Below are 11,282 nucleotides of genomic sequence, written 5' to 3'. Positions count from 1 at the left end.
GCACTGGTCCTTCCCCACCACCAGGTTTCCCTGTGTCCTAGGTGTTCCTATTTGTTAGGATCCAGATTAGACCTCATGTAGCAAACGCCATGGGTTTTGCTGTACTCTGTATGATCTGCCCAGGTTGGCTGATAAGCAGTTTTTCTCCTGGGTGATGGGGTCTGAAGTACCTGAGCAGGCAGTGGGGGCCATTCTCAAACAGCAGGAGCACGCTGGCATATAAGCCATACCTTGCATCTGCGCCTAAAAAGATTGCAGATAAGTAGTGGAGCTGCCTAACTTAAGAAGATTTCAGATTTACTGTACAAAAAAAAACAACGTTTTCAGTAAGATAAAGAAACTGAGAATAACGATACTTAATTTTAAGTACTGATAGAGCGATATTTTCCCACAGAAAATAAATACAGCCCATACATATGTATATAATATGAGCTGACAGATTTATTTTTATGCCACTTCAGTGAAGGAAAAAAAAACTCTTACCTTCCCAAAGTAGCATCCTATGGAATGGGACAAAGAGGCTGTTCAAAAGATCAGAAATACAGCAAGCCTTTAAAAAACCTGACAAAGCAGCATCCCTCCTCCTGCGTGTCTGGCTTTGGTTTCATGTGAACTTTCTATCCTTTTCTTGTCAATAAATGGTTTTTGGACCTCAGCCCCTGCCATTTCCCTTGTTGGTTGTGTCTCTTCCCCATCTCAAGCATGTCAGGGTTTGGCTTGCTGCAGCGTTGAAGCCTGGGTCCTGCTGCTGGCAACCCGGGATGGCAGCCACGTGCAAGGGAGGCAGGCAGGGCTCACCCCTGCGTGATGGAGGCGGTTGCAAGCTGCGCAGTCGAGGTGGTTAAAAGACCTTCTTCTGTGTGTTTCCCCCCACCAGAGGAAGGCAGAGCCCCTCAAAGGCTCCTACAAAGGAGCTTTCTCAGCTTGTACCTGCTTTTCCTTGTTCCTGTGAGCGCGCTCAGGTCGTGCAGTGGAGAGAGCCCAGCCTGGGGACCTTTGTCCGCTGCCTTTGGTGAACAGCTGAGATTTACAGGGCTGGAGAAGGGGGCAGCTGAGCTTCCGTGTGAGTTTGGGGTGCAATCTGGCTTGGGCACTAGGCTCTGGCTCCTGCTAGCCCTGCCTGTAAGAAGCCTTCTGTTCAGGGAGATCCGAGCTGCTGCTGGGTGCTGTTCAGCCCCTGGAGAAGAAAATTTGCTCTGTGTACGATTACTCTTGGTTCTGTATTGTCCCCTCTGATGCTGGGGACTGCCATGTGCAGGATGCATAGCCTGGAAGAACTGAAGGTGAAGCCATCGTTGGGATGGCAGGCAGCCAGGAGTGCAGCCAACTCACCCCAGAAGCACTCGCAGCCTTTGGGATGCCAGGCGCACACCACCCATCTTCCAGCTCCTGCCATGGACGTGCCTGCAGCCCCACAAGTACCTGGGAGACACTTTCCAAAGTGCGGGAGAGGTTGGTGGGCTGGGCAGGGCTGGACTTGTGCAGTGGGCACAGCCACTGCCTGTCTGGTTCATGAGCATCATCCCTTTAATGCAGGAGTATCTTTGGTCAGCTCCAGTGGGTGATGCCACCTGGTCTTCAAGATGGGTTGTGGATTTATAAACCCTGGTGATGTGGCATTTCAGAGGGCTCGTGGGACAGCCTGGAGGTTGTTTGAGACTTCTCTCTAGAGAAAGCAGACTTCATGCACCCATTTTGTCCTCTGGGAATCAACAGGTACGTGGAGAGAGGTGATAGGGTGGGATGGTGAACCCCAGTCTCTCAAAAGAAACAAGCAGGTTAAAAGCAGCTGACAACCCGAATATTTAAATCTCAGTAGGTTTGGAGAGCTGGTACCCAGGAATATTAAAAGAATCAACTGGATCTCTGATCTGGTGATCTGAGTATCTGATGACTTTACAGGAATGGGAAAAAAGCAAATATTCTGCCAATACTTAGAAAGGATCAGGTGGGATAATTGGAGACCAGCAGGTCAGATGGGTTTATATGGACCAGGGCAAATGCTCCAGGACAGTCAGTTTCTCTAAAGTGAAAAGATTATTCTTATTATTCAGTGTGATCTTTATGCAAAATAAAATTTGGGTAATTTTTGTGGGCGGGGTTTTTTTTTAATTTAAAAAAAATTATCAGAAACAATTTTGAAATGAACTGAGAAATTTGATGGAGAAGGGTGAGCATGCGGTTATGACAGACTTCTGCAAGAGCTTTTTGCTCATCCTGCATGACCTTCTGATTTAAGAAGATATGTGCAATATGCAGAACCAGAAGCCTCCCCTCAGCTGGGCCAGGAAAGCTCTCTTTCATACAGGAGTTTGAAACGTGAGCTTTGCTCAGGTTTGGGGTAAAAGTGCGAAGTTTTCTATGAGATAACTTGTGCAGCCCTGTATATATGAAAAAATAGAGAGATATCTAAATATAAAATGTATATATATAAAATGTCTATATAATATAAAATGTCTTTTAAGATAAACTAGCTGATGCTTTCCGCCGCGTTGTTTTTTCAATCTGGAAATTAGACACAGGTTTGTTTTTCTGAATATTAAAATTTTAAAACATTCCCACCCCTACCTGGCACCTGCTTTTCCATAACAAAATAAGGTGGTATTGTAACATTTCTCAAGTTTGATGGAGACATGCTGGAAGAATTAGGTCTTCTATAGTTTCTGTGCCCTGCTCTGCTTTTTCTCCCTTTCTCTTCCTAAGGAACAGGCTACGGGATGGCATCACGCTCACTGATGGGGATGGAGGGATGGCCACTGTCAGCACTGCGGCATGGGCACAGCAGCATCCAGTGGCTGCAGGTCACTGACTTCCAACAGTCCATTGAATCCCAGGCGCTGAGAACAACTTGACCACTAGCAAACTTTCTTCTTGAGCCAGGTCCTGGATGTGCGAGCGATCATACCATCACCAAATACCCTGACTGGTTTCTCTTCTTCCTTGTCACTTGTCTCCACAGCCACAACGGCTTCCCAGCAGCCAGAGAGACCTATGGAGGAGTGCACTGCTCCTGGCTTTGTCACCAAGGTGCTGTGCTTTACTTGACCACAGCATCAAGTTGTCCAGTGCTGTGTTTCTGTGAGGTCTATGGAGCAAAAGCCATCATCTCTGCAGTGGGAGGTGCCCTGCAGCAGGTGCCCTCTGCTCTCCAAGGAGGCTGGCACATCCATAATTCATGCCCATCCTGACACCAGCTGCTGCTTGTCCTCCCCTCGGCCTTATGGCAAAGACTTGCAACGCACTGGGCCAGCCCGGGGAGTCCGGCTGGAGCAAAACCTCCTGCGTGAGTTGCAGCAGAGGAGAAGCCACCATTTGGCATCTGGGCATCCACAGCCTACTGTGGGGGGTCAGGAGGGGTCAGGCAGATGTGCTTTTGCTCTCTCGTTTGCATGCCTGGGGTGAGCGCTGTCTTGCGGGATGTGTTCACCCCTGAAGAGCTGGATGAGCCAGAGGAAGGTGTGAGAAAAGAGTATAGAGAGATTTGGGGTTGCTTGTGTAGCTCTGGGCCTGGCTCTGTCTGGGTAAGGGCAGGAAGAGCTGTGGTGCCTCCTGGCTTGAGCCTCCTCGCAGCAGGGTAAGATGTGTTTGGGTGGCCTTGCTCCGGCTGTACTGGGGAGGTGAGAGTCCTACACCTATTTTATATATATATATAAAATTTACTCTCCGATGAGAAAGATACTCTGCATCTTTCTCCTTTACCTTCATGCCCACCATTTATCCAAGCTGCAGCAAATGTCAGCCAGGGCAGGGGTCTGTGAGTCGCAGCCTGCAGCTAAAGGAGGTTCCGGGCTCAAGCCAGCTGGGAGAGGTAACATCTGATGCTGCCTGCAGCCAGGAGGCTGAAAGCACCGGTCCCCAGGCGGCATTGCGGAGGCCGGGAGCAGATGTCTCCCAGAGCCCCAAGGCAGTGGAGAGCAAGGTAAATATTTCTATAAAAGCTCAGCCTGGTGTTTGCCCACACCACCTACATGCACCATTCATTATACATGGGGGCTGGAGCTGTGGGCAATAGAGCAGAACACTTTCTGATGGTTTGTGCATTAAATAGAGATGAAGGAGGATGTGGGGAGGTGGTGTTCATTCACGCCTGGCCCATGTCCTCTTTGCTGGCTGTGGCTCGGTGCCAGAGCAGTGCCAAGCTCCTGCGGTGGGCAAAGAGGAGAACCACGGACCGGTGCTGCATGCTGAATTGGGACACCTGGGATAGTGGGTGTAAAGTTAACTAGTGCATTCCTGGGGAATCGCTGGGACACCTTTCACTTAAATAACTAAAAAACCAACTTAGACGAAGTGTAAAGTTTCTTCTAATACACAGGCACTTCAGCACATCTGGAATGTGCAATGCTTTGTACCCAATACTGAGTTGAGCAGCCAGCCATGTGCACAACCTTCTGTGCCCATGATTTTCACATACGATGGGCTTTAGATACCAGTCATCTGCCCAAAGAAATACATTTGTGTATCTTTTGGTAGGTCCAAAGGCTTTCCAAGCCTGGCTGGTGATATAAAGAATGATGGAGCACATCAGCCATCATTCTGGAAGGAATGACCAGCTCATGGCTAGGAGGTACTTTTGAATAATGGGGGGGTGGTGGTTGTTGTTGTTGTTGTTATATAATTACTACCATCTTTATTATTATTTTCTGGACCTAGGAAAGGTGGATTTGGATTGGCTGACACTTTTCATGTTTGATAAATGTGTGTGTCACAAAAAATAGTCTTGAATCTAATGTGAAATCTTTCTAAAGGAAATGTTTTCAGCTCCCCTGTTTAATTATTTCGTACTGAAACTTACTTCAGTTTACTTGACAGGCTTTAGAAAGCTAGAGTCAAAGTCCAGCACTGTGTTTAACCTCCAGTGAAACATTTCTTTTCAACGCAGAGCATGTTAGCTTTGATTTTATATTTCTTACGTTCTGCAAAGTTTGAGGAGACTTTAATTTTAGATGGGCAGGAGGAACACCTATATGGGAGTGATCTAAATCACCAGAGGTGCCTGGGGACCAGCAACACTGTGTCTGAGACAGGCAAGGACCCAAGCTGCTGACATATCTGTAGCCAAAGGTGGCAAGAGGGTGAAGTCAGCCTCTCCTACGTCAGTCTTGCTGGACACCAGCGCAGCATTAGTAGACTGGGGAGGCCAAGAAGGGGCATCCATCTTTCTCTGGCATTGATTCACGGATGAGCACTGTCAATTGGTCTTGCTTGGCTGATGTGCGGCTGTGATGGGCTGGTTCCTCAGGAACGCAAGGCTTGGCTTCTGCAGAGTCACCCCTTTTTCTTAGTGATGGGGGCTGCATTACTTTGCCGATTTGTACCCTCACAGCGTCACCGTGTCTGTTGGATCCCTTCTCCTGAGACTTTGTTGTCTCAGGACAGAACAGAATTAGCTTTACGCTGAACTAACTAGCATCTGCCAGTGTTGGAGTCGCCTGTCCCTGGTTACTTTACCGCTGTTAAAGGTATGGCTATGACCATGTATTGCTGTCCTTGCTGCTTCTCCTGACATGCAGGCAGCCTGTTGTTGTTCTGCAACTGCGAGAAGCTCCTGCCTTTGCTAACAGATGTACTACTGTTGTTATGTTGCTGATGTCTCCCAGATGTCTTTCCACTGAGCAGAGTGGTGTTTCAGGGCTGCTTGGTGTTGTGGTGTCCCATGTCTGCTTTGAATTCTCCCACTGTCCCCCCCAAAAATATTAATTCCCTTCTTCCTGGCCAGCTGTCAGCAGTGGTTGCTAAACCCTCAAACACATCTGAGAGGATTTCCAAACTGAACAGGTGGACCAAGTGTCATGTCTACCTTGCGCAGTCCTCTGCAGAGGTGCTGGGCTCCAGCCCCAGCTGTTCCAGCCATCTCTAGCGATTTTGGCTCTCCGAGGGAGGAAATGGCTCTTGCAAGCTTGCCCAATAACAGTTTGCATCTCTGCACTTGCTGCCTTTTCACAGGACAGTTCATGCCAGGAAAACCCTTGGCTTGAATGTGAAGTAGCATTAGTGTTAAAAACCCCAGCCCAAGCTGATGGTGGCCTGGCCACATAAGGGAACTGCAGCCCTCAAGGGAGAAGAAAATCTGTTTGCACATTGGCCCTCAGCAAAATCAATAGCTGGAATTAAAGCAGAACCCAGCAGTCAAGCATCTAGCAAACAAGCAATGCAACAATCTGCACACAAAGCGGAGGAGCTGAGAGGTGGGTTGAGCTCTACACTAATCTTGGGACAGAAGTGACACTGAACCTGTTGTCTGTGCTGCTGGTGAAGCCAGCACAGTGCATAGTGTCTTTGGAAGATCCTTGCTTTTGCTCAGATCTTGTTGCCTTCCTGTGGGGTCAGTGGGTAGAGGCTGTAGAAGGCTCTACAGAGGGATCTGGACAGGCTGGATCGATGGGCTGAGGTCAATTGTATGAGGTTCAACAAGGCTCAGTGCCGGGTCCTGCACTCAGGTCACAACAACCCCAGGCAATGCTACAGGCTTGGGGAAGAGTGGCTGGAAAGCTGCCCGGCAGCAAAGGACCTGGGGGTGTTGGTCAACAGCCGGCTGAATATGAGCCAGCAGTGTGCCCAGGTAGCCAGAAGGCCAATAGCATCCTGGCTTGTATCAGGAATAGCGTGGCCAGCAGGACTAGGGAAGCGATTGTCCCCCTGTACTCGGCACTGGTGAGGCCGCACTGTGAATGCTGTGTTCAGTTTTGGGCCCCTCACTACAGGAGAGACATTGAGGGGCTGGAACGTGTGCAGAGAAGGGCAACGGAGCTGGGGAAGGGTCTGGAGCACAAGGCTGATGGGGAGCGGCTGAGGGAACTGGGGTTGTTTAGTCTGGAGAAAAGGAGGCTCAGAGGAGACCTTCTCGTTCTCTACAACTGCCTGAAAGGAGGGTGTAGAGAGGTGGGTGTTGGTCTCTTCTCCCAGGTAAGAAGTCATAGGACAAGAGGAAACGGCCTCAAGTTGTGCCAGGGGAGGTTTAGACTGGATATTAGGAAAAACTTCTTCACCAAAAGGGTTGTCAAGCACTGGAACAGGCTGCCCAGGGAAGTCACCATCCCTGGAGGTATTTAAAAGCCGTGTAGATGTGGCGCTTAGGGACATGGTTTAGTGGTGGACTTGGCTGTGTGATGATCTTAAAGGTCTTTTCCAACCTAAATGATCCTATGATTCTATTTGAGCTAATTTGTGGAGCATAACAGACATGTTGGGCTGGACTCTTCTGAGGTGCTCTCTGAGTTACAGTGATCCCATCTGAGTACAGTTCATCCCCAAAGGGAGATCAGCTCCATTTTGCCAGGTCAACTTTACCTCTGAATAGGAGCCTCTGCAGAAACAGTCGTCTTGTCTCCCGCCCCTGGAGAAGGAGGGTTTACGGGTTTGATCCTGGGGTTTATAGATTTGATCTTGCTCTTCAAGTATTTGCCTGCAGTTAGTTTTGGAGTTGTTTTCCCAAGGTATCCATATGCCTGCAGCTGACTAGGGGATCTCTTTCCCAGTGCAGGCAGGAAAAGAGCACTCCGGGGAGCACGGTGGGGTACAGGTGGTGCAGAGGGACTGGTGAAGCCTCTGGCAGCCGGGCACGGAGAGGGGCCCTCCAGAGGCTGCCTGCAAAGCACTCCCCATGGGACACGGCACCCGAGGGAGAGCAGGAGGAGGGCGGCAAGGGGGAAGCTCAGCCCTCTCTTTCCCCTCAGCAGGAATAAAGTTCCTGCAGTGAAGGAGGCTTTGAAAAAAGGTGGAAGGGACGTCAGGCAAGACTGTGGCAAGCTGGGAATGGAACAGGCCAAGCATTGTATGTGCTGGCTGTGCCCCTGTGGAGGTAATCTCATAGTTATTTTAGACTCCAGCTGGGAAGCAGCTCTGATCCCAGCTTTTGCAATATCCTGCCAAGTCCATGCTCCAAAACTGCTCTTGCTGGCTCTGAGCAAGGCAAACTGCATGGCAAGAAGCTGCCAGCATCAATCGAGGTGAAAGACCTTTGCGCTTCTCTGTGCTGCTGGGTGTGCATTTGTGCTTTGCTGCCCATCTTGGAGCTCGTGGGAAGAGGCTGTGGAACCTCGATCTTGGTCTTTTTTTTTCCATGATATGCAGATTCAAAGACAAAACCAGAGCAGTTGGATCTGTGCCTCCTGATACTGAGGAGTTCCTTGCTCCCCAAAACCATCCTACACAAACATGGGAGCTCCCTCTCATGGGAGATGCTTCTAACCAGGATTGACAGCAAAAATAGACAGCATTTTAGGGCTTTCTAGTGCTAATAATACATATGGCGGAGCTGGTTCACTTTCTAAACCTGTGCGAACACAAGCAAAATCCAATCCCCTTGTCTCTGTGTGTTTCACTTGAGTTCCTTCACACACAAGGTGTTCAGAGGGGTGTAGCATCACTCAAGAAATGCAGACTGGGTTGCACCTTCTGCTTGCTTTTGGTCTGTGGCCTGGAAAGACCTGGGAAATGTGCAAAGAAGCTCAAATCTGAGCTCCTCCCCATTTATCAGCAGTGATGGCTGCTCCTTCAGCAGTATTTCTGTACCATCGTTAGGTCTGGAGTAAATTACAAGCTTGCACTGGGATTTCATAGTTGTGCATCTTATCTCCTGGGCACACTGGCTACTTGCTCAAAGCATGCTTTGGGGGGGTTCAACCTCACTGATTTCCTCAGTGATGCTCCTGAAGCAGCAAGACCAGGTTGAATCAACTGCATAAGCTGCTGGTCCTCAGATCCCTCAAGGACTTGAATCCTTACACCTGTTGCCATTTCAACTGTATCATGCTTTGATTTGGTGGATCAAGAAGCACTTTCTGGAGTTTGGTTTTCTTTGTTTTCAGGATGAAAAAGCAAAGCTCAGCTGTTTTGGGGGGGAAAAGGGAGGATGGAAAGAACTTGGTTTAAAGCAAGCTTTGCCTTCCTAGCCAAGTTTAAACAAGATAAGTCTCTATATCCCTTGAAATACATTAAGGGTGGCTCTAGGGGCCATTGTGGAGACCCAGCACTGTAAAAATGCAGATTTCGGGGAAAGCCTTATGCACTGTGACAGTTTAAAGTACCCCTGAAGGGCGTTTGCTCAGGCAGAAGCACACTTTATTTGAAGCATATTATGAATGGGACAGGAGAACAATTTGTTTGCTGGAGATGGGCAGTGGATCAATTAAGCAGAGCAGAGTGCAGGCAGCAAGTCAAATTGCGAATGGGCAAAACACAGAGGAGGTGGCTACGTTGTATCTGGATTCCAGGGTGTCCTTCTGCTCTCCGCTGAGATGGGATTGAAGAACTGGGCTTCAAGATCCCGAGTGTCTGTGGCTTGTGGCATCCCTGGATGCAGGTGGAGACTTGCCTGCCCTGAGGCAGGGGCTCACCGTTGTGCAGTGAGGCCACCAAGCAGTGGGTACCCTTCCAGGGGCATTGGGGCATAACCTTGGCTCTGCTTTTCCTCCTGGTTATCCTGATAATTGGGGTTGGGGGCATTTCTGAGTGTGTTTCGACAGTTGCTGTGCTGTGAGTCAGCTGCTATGATCCAGCTGCTATGGTAGCAGCTCACTTAGGGCATACTGTTATCTGCATGTAAATACTGGGAAAGCAAACCCTATTAATCTATGCAGAAGAAAAAAGGAATGGTGCAAGCACATTTGTGGGGTTTGGGTTGGGGGGGGAGGCTGACTGCATGGGGTTTTAATTTATCTTCTTTTTGAGGGGAAGGGACTTGCCTTTGCTAAGGTAGAAGGCAAAGTGCTCACAACTAGAAAATCTTATTGGATACCAAACCCAGATATTTTTAAATAAGAAGAGGAAATACCTGAAATCCTCCATCTGAAAAATAAAGCAATTTTTTTTCCCCCAGAGCCTCTCTCAAAGTGGCTAGAAAAAAAAGCAAGATGATGGTCTTTCAGTCCAGCTGCTTAAAACTCATCGAGTGTGCATGTTTTTCTGCTGACTCTGGGTGGAAGAAATGGGATGTGCGTGAGTTAACAACATCATGACCTCAAGTATGAACTCGAGGACCAACTGCATCCTTCTGAATTTTGAGAAACAATGAATCCAGCTGAATGCTCAGAAGTTAATTGTAATATGAGAACAGATGGAAAACCATTTCACTGTCCAGTGGATGGTGTGCAACCTAGAATGGCCTAGGAGCTCTTCATGTACGGGCAACATGAACACCACAGCTCAGTCAGGGACAGCCAACCTGAACTGACCAAATGGATATTCTATACCATAGGACGTCACACTCAGCAATAAAAGCTCAGGGAAAGGAGGAGGAAGGGAGGACATATGTGATTATGGTGTTTGTCTTTCCAAGCAACTGCTACACTAATGCCCTGCTTCCCAAGCAGTGGCTGGGGATCTACTTGCTGATGGGAACTAGGGATTTAATTACTCTTTTTGCTTTGCTTGCCCATGCAGCTTTTTTTTTCCCTAAAAAGCCATCCTTACCTCGATCCACGAGTCTTCTCACCTTCCTTCTATTTTCTCCCTATCCTGAGACAGGAAGTGACCAAAAGGCTGGGCAGGTGTTGGGCTGCTGGCAGGGCTCAACCCACCACACCCAGGTTCTGCCCTTGGTTTGATGTCTTGGCATTGTCTGCCATGGAGGGGACTGTGTGACTCAGTCTCCCTAGAAATGTAGTATCCACTGCGAAGCCTGTTGTTGTGCACCAGTTAAATGCACGCTGGGTTGAGGGATGCTTTGTGCGTGCTGAGGAAGTCATGTCGTTAGCAACCACAGCATTACCAGGGTGAACCAGGAAAAATGAGGGCTTTCAAACAGTCCTCGTGGTCAGCCTTATCGGCCCAGGGACAGCCTGCTATTTAATCACACCATATATTATGCTGGGAACAACTCCAAAGAAAACCACCCATTTTACAGATTGGGTTTGCTTTCAAACAAGTTGGCCGTCCTCTGTATCCTCTTCAGTGCTGACTCCTGTTACGCAAATGTGGCTGCCTGTGTGAGGACCCCTGAAAAACTTGTCCTTGGAGATGTCCACAAATACTCTTGCGGCCATGAACCGCCATTTGTTTCCTGCCTGTGTGTTGGTGGCTGGACTGCTGAGGGGTCCCAGGTGCCTTTTTAGCTGGCACCTCTGGAGCTCCTCCAGTGCTGTGCTGCTGCGGGGCAGGTTTGCCAGGCTGGAGGAGGCCCTAGGACACAGGGAGGTGGCAGCGTGTCACGGGGCACTTTGTGACCTGCCGTCATATGGGCACTGCCAATCGGATGGTATGTGGCAGCGTGTCACGGGGCACATTGTGATGTGCCATGACATGGGCAGTGCTGAATGGATGGCCCATGGCAGTGTATCATG

The sequence above is a fragment of the Mycteria americana genome, chromosome 9 (genome assembly GCF_035582795.1).
Source record: "Mycteria americana isolate JAX WOST 10 ecotype Jacksonville Zoo and Gardens chromosome 9, USCA_MyAme_1.0, whole genome shotgun sequence".
Classification (NCBI taxonomy): domain Eukaryota; kingdom Metazoa; phylum Chordata; class Aves; order Ciconiiformes; family Ciconiidae; genus Mycteria; species Mycteria americana.
Note: the sequence above shows the minus strand (reverse complement) of the source record.